This window comes from Hordeum vulgare, chromosome 5H (assembly GCF_904849725.1).
Source record: "Hordeum vulgare subsp. vulgare chromosome 5H, MorexV3_pseudomolecules_assembly, whole genome shotgun sequence".
Classification (NCBI taxonomy): Eukaryota; Viridiplantae; Streptophyta; class Magnoliopsida; order Poales; family Poaceae; genus Hordeum; species Hordeum vulgare.
The window spans coordinates 249,855,928-249,861,992 of record NC_058522.1 but is presented as its reverse complement, the minus strand read 5'-3'; positions in this window follow the sequence as shown (position 1 = coordinate 249,861,992).

The following is a 6,065-nucleotide window of genomic DNA, read 5'->3' as shown; positions in this document are numbered from 1 at the left end:
CCCGGCGGAGCACCTTCACAGGCCCAAGACAAGGCCAACAGCCAAATCATCCCCCGTGTGTCGCTCGATGTGCACATGATCCCCGGGAAGAAGCGCTAGCGCCATGACCGAATCGTCTAGGATGTCGCGGCGGACGGGTGCGAGAACTGGGCCGCCCTCGCGTGCGGCATCCCTTCGAGCAGTGTGGGCTGTTGGGCCTTCACTCGAGCTGCATTGGGTGGTTTGGCCCATCAAGTTCGAGCCTATGCCACCCCTGCGCTTTGATGGCAACCCCAACCCCATGGAGTTCGTCCAGCTCTACACGCTGAGCATTGAGGCGGCAAGCAGCGATGATAAGGTGATGGTGAACTGGTACTCCATGGCTTTCAAGGATGGCACACGGTCCTGGCTCATGAACCCGCCTGAGGAGTCGATCTCTTCATGGAGCAAGGTCTGCCAGCAGTTCGCCGGCAACTGCAAGGGCATGCTTGACCGCCCCCTTTCTGTAAATGGCATGCGACGCATGAAAGAGCACCTTGGAGAGACCCTACGCAAGTACATCCAGCATTTCAGCCAGGTGCGCAACAAGATCCCGCATGCCTTGGACGAACCCATCATCATGGCGTTCACCAATGGCGTCAAGGATGTCCGGATGTGCCAGAAGCTCGCTATCAATGATAGCCCAAGCTCGGCTCTAGAGATGTTCAACATCGCTGACAAGTGCGCCAAGGCCGAAGAGGGCCGCTTGTTCATCCACAACGATCTGACACCGTGCCCGACGACAGCAAGGCAAAGAGAAAGGATGTCAAGCGGAAGGGCCCTGTCGTGCTCGCGGCAGAGCCTGAGCAGAAATGTGGCCGCAACCATGATGCGCGCGAGAAGGACCGCCGCCCATTCTTTCTCTACTACAACATGTGCACCCACAACACTGAAGGCTACCAAGATCTCCAGTCCCTCCGCGACGAGCGTGTCGGCAGGTGTTCAGACCGTAAGGACCGCGGTAGCGGCTGGTGGGAGAATCGCAATGGCAACCCCCGACAGGGCTCGTGCGACCAGCCTCGCAAGGATGGGTGGGGCGATCAGCCTCGTGAGGGCGCCTAGCATAAACAGCCTCGTGAGGCGCGCCCTCAGGACAACGCTGCTCTTCTTACACTGCCACCGCTACCTTGGAGGAACGACAACAACCAGCATGATGAGGAGGCTGGGGGCTATCAGGGGCCCCACAAAATAGCTTGTATCCTTCGTGGATTCCATGCCCGTGCGTCCAACTGCCTATTCAAGCAGTTCTCTCGTGAGGTGAACATTGCCCTCCCGAGGTCGGAGGCCACACAGCCCCTCAGATGGTCGCAGTACACCGTCTCATTCGACTCCAAGGACGACCTCAAGTCGACGGTTGTCGCGGGTGCGCTTCGCATGCTGTGCACTCCCACCATCAGCAACGTCTTAGTCACCAAGACCCTCATTGATAGAGGCGCTGGCCTCAACGTGCTCTCTGTCGGGACCTTCGAGACACTCCAGGTACCGTACAACCATGCACCCACTTATGAGGAGGTCCCTTCCCCCGCGTGTCTGACGGATACCACTACCTCTATGTCACCATTGACAAGATTCACCAAGTTGGCGCATGTCGAGCCTCTGCGCACCATCCTGACCGACTCGGCTATCCAGTTCATCAAGGGCCTCGTGTGTCAATTCGGTGTCCCCAACCACATCAACACCGACAATGGCTCCCAATTTACAAGTGGCCTCTTCAGTTCATACTATGCTAACCTTGGTACGGAGGTATGCTACTCTTCCGTGGTGCACCCGCAAAGTAACGGTCAGATCAAGCGCGCCAACTCTGAGGTCCTCAAGGGCCTCAAGACTAGGAGCTTCAAGAAGAAGCTTGAGGCCCGCGAGAAGGGTTGGATGGATGATATGCAGTCCGTGCTGTGGTCCATCCACACCACTGCGACTAAGTCCACTAGTGACACCCTCTTATCCTTTTTCTATGGGGCTGAGGCAGTCCTTCCCTTGGAGCTTAAGCATGGCTCCCCGCGGGTCTCGGTGTTCGATGAGGCGCATCAGGACGACTCGTGGGAGACCTATATTTCTCTCCTCGAGGAGGCCCGCCTCCAAGCCGCCTTTCGCGTCGTGAGGTACCAGCAGGCCTTATGACATTACCAGAGTCGCAACACATCCTTCGTCGTACCCTCGAGGCCGGGGATGTCGTCCTATGGTGGATCCTTTCTAGAGAGATCCGTCACAAGCTCTTTCCCATGTGGGAAGGCACTTTTATAGTCGCCCATATCTCCAGGCCAGGTGCTGCCCGCCTGGAGATGGAGGATGGAGTACCCTTGAAGAATGCCTGGAACATCCAGCACATCCGCAAGTTATAATCGTGACCCTCTCACGTAAGAATGAGGTGGGGTTGTACATGCCCCGGAGCCTCCCAGTGCGCCACCCCTTGGCCTCGGGAGAATTCCCGCCCACACCCAAGTGGAAGCCCCATGCTCCGCACTAGCGGAACGGTTGAATCGCAACCATGCCCATGCCCAAGTGAAAGCCCCATGCTCCACACTGACAGAATGGTTGAATCACAACCATGCCCACACTATGTGGAAGCCCCATGCCCCACGTCGGTGGAACAATCAAACAATGATGATGCTCACGCCGAAGTGGAGACCCCATTCTCCGTGCTGGTGGATAGTTAACCGGGAGCACCCCACGGGCCGCGCCAACCTTAGGGTGAATCGCGTGTGACACGGTAGCTGCTGGCCTTCTTCCACGACACGTGATCTCCAGGTTCCCCTTGAGCCTCAGGCGAGCGGGGGTTGGACACGGTGCCTGTGCTCGGGCTAGTCCCAGCAGTGCTGAAAAACCCAAGGGACTCGGCCCTGGTTGGCGGGCTGCTCCCGTGCACGTCACCACCCCAAGGCCCTTGGTGTCTGGTCTCCTCACGTGACACCCAAGTGCAAGTTAGCGAGCGCGTGTCGTTCAAAATGAAGCTTTTGTGTGTAGGATTTTTCCTCGAGACATATCACTCGAGTGGTCTCACAAGGTGCGCTCGGCAAGTGGCAAACAATTGGTGTTGCAATGGACGAAATATGAGAACCCCGTCGGGGGCAGCCTCACCATTGCCAACATTTTCCCTCACACGGGTCGCTTGCGCGTCAAGGGGAGACTCATGAGCATCGCGCCTCATGAGCCTTCACTAGCTCCAGGAGCCCCTCACCTCCTGGCTTTGTCCAGGCCCCGCGACCTGACATACCAGCGATGGCTGAGGCTCGCTCGAAGGCTAGGTCCCGATGATGCAGAGCACCTAAGCAAGCAAGGGAAAAGGGGAGAACCCCGCAAGGGGACCTGAGAAGTGGGCGTGTGGTTCAAGCTGCAAAGGTATTGGTTGCAGAGGGCACCATTTTTTCACGGACCCGTCGTGGTCTTACATTGATCCATTGTGGGATAGAAGATGGGATAAGGAAGTGAACTTCAGGAAGACGCGCCCTCACGGCTTGTGAACCTCTCGCAGGCTGTGGCCGCCTTGCGATGCGCTCCAAAAAGTTAAATTATCCACCCCATGTGGCTCAATGACCTTTGGTGGTGTTCCTTCTTCCCGTAACCTTGCTCCAGGCGGAAGCCTATTCTCTCGCGTGAGTCGCTTGCGTGTCAAGGGGGACCTCCAAATCATACGTACGACTGTCACAACAGTTGGAGTTGGGTCATATAATCGCTATCTTCACCGAGTACGTGGTTCTATTTAACGCAACCCTTCTATTTCCTCATTTATGTTGTAACAGCCGGGAACCGACGCCCTAGAAGGTTCCCCTTTTATTCCATTATCGTCGTGTGATTTAATTGGTTGTCACATTCATCATCACATCATTCGCATCATCGACATTGCATCGGCACTCCGTTGCTGTCATTTTTCAAACTTGCATCTCTTGTTAGTTGCATGTTGTCTCCGTTTTTGTCGTTGGCCGTTACCAGACCAACCACACACGCACGTGCCCGTGGCATTGTTTAAATATTGTTTTCAAAAATGTGTATAAAACATTCTCGAAATGGGTTGAAAGTTGGCGTGCGGTCTTATTTATTTCTAGGTAGACTGCGTGTCAAGTTTCGTCGCATTCAGAGTCCGTGTGATACCCAAACCGTTAAACCTATAACGACACTATGGTGAGTCAAACCATAGACATTTTCGGTGTTTAAAATTTGATGTTGGGCTGCCCGTCTTCCTTCTCATCTCCGCCTAGCCTCTCTGCACAGTGCACCGGTCAGCTCGCAAGCTAGCCCGAAAACCTCCCGGAACCAAAAACATACGGCCGTGAACGTTGGGTCTGAATCAACCCCGTAATATCCGAAACCATCTTCGTTTTTTCAATTTGACTTCCTAACCTATTTAACCTCAACCGTTCGACTTAGATCGGAGGGTCCAAACCCAATCCCTTTTTGCTATATACAGACCAACTTCATAGCTAATTTGTCCAATCCTAAAATCTAGGAGCTTGTCCCTCCCCTCTGCCACCACGGACAAATTCACTGTTCGGACCCAAAAGCTGTAAAGAATTCACAAAACGAACTCATGTGGAAAAGAATTCACGTTTTGACGTTTTTAGAAACGCCGTAAACCGTGACGTTGCAGGGCTATAATGAAACACCAATGGTCCTTGGTGTTGCTGACCCACAGTGAAACGTCAGCGATCCTTGACGTTTACTGCCCTTAGCAACGCCGGTCTACTGTGGCGTTGTTGCCTCACTCTGAAACGCCAACCAAACTGGCGTTGCTGCCTATGGGTGAAACGACAATAGCAGTGGCGTTTCCGGCAGGCTCCACTGTTTTGGTACAGTATGCATGCATTGTACCTGCACACCTCCTCACTAATTAACTGTCCACTCCGGCTCCTTTTGCATGCAGCAGTGAATGCAGTGGCCGCTGGTGCTAAAAAGGCCACTAGTGCATGGAGCCGATGCATTGAATGGCGATGCAGCCGATGCATTAAAAAGGCCACTAGCTGGGCTTTACGGAATGCATGCAGCCGATGCATTGAATGGCTAGTGCATGCAGCAGCGAATTAGGGCCAGTTTTGGAAAGCCCGCGGGAGAAATGCTATTGCGCAGAGTAAAAGGGAAAAACAAGAAAAAATTAGCCTGCGGGAGACGCTATATTGCTCCACTACACTGCATACAATTGATTGATGGCGTTTTTAGCTTGGTACATCTCACATGCAACGCCACCTCCTATGACGTTTTTTAGCTTGGGCAGCAACGCCATAGTAGACTGGCGTTGCTAAGGGCAGTAAACGCCACGGATCACTGGCGTTTCATAATAGCCCTGCAACGCCACCGTTTACGTCGTTTCTAAAAGGGTCGAAACGTGAAATCTTTTCAGACCGAGTTCGTTTTGTGAATTTTTTTACAACTTTTGGGTCCGAACAGTGAATTTGTCCCGCCACCACCCTGTACTCCACCTCGGGACCCCTTCTCTTTGTTTTCCTCCTTCACCCAATCCCACCAGTCCTCCTCGCCTGACCCTCCTCCCTACCCTCAGGCTGGCCATAGTGGGAGTAACTAAAGTAGTATCATATATTTGGACTAGCAAACATGATGATGTGGCACACAATTAAAGAAGAGAGAGAGGATTAGAGTAACATAGGTAGATACCGTAACATGTTAAATATTATGCTACTATGTGTAATGCATATCAATAAATAAAGTCATATATGATACTACTTTATGGTATTATGCACTATGAAGGTAGTACTCCTTTCGTTTTTAAATATAAGTCTTTTTAGACATTTCAACATGGACTACATACAGAGCAAAATGAGTAAACCTACACACTAAAATATGTCAGTATACATCCGTATGTAGTTTCCTATATTTAGAAACGAAGGGAATATTATACTTCCTAAAAAGACTTATATTTAGAAACGAATGGAATATTATACAATAGTATACTCCCTCCGTTCCTAAATATAAGTCTTTTAAACGATTTCACTAAGGGTCTACATACGGAGCAAAATGATTGAATCTATACTCTAAAGTATGTCTATATACATCCATATGTAGTTCACTACTGAAATCTCAATGGAGGGAGTAATATGCAT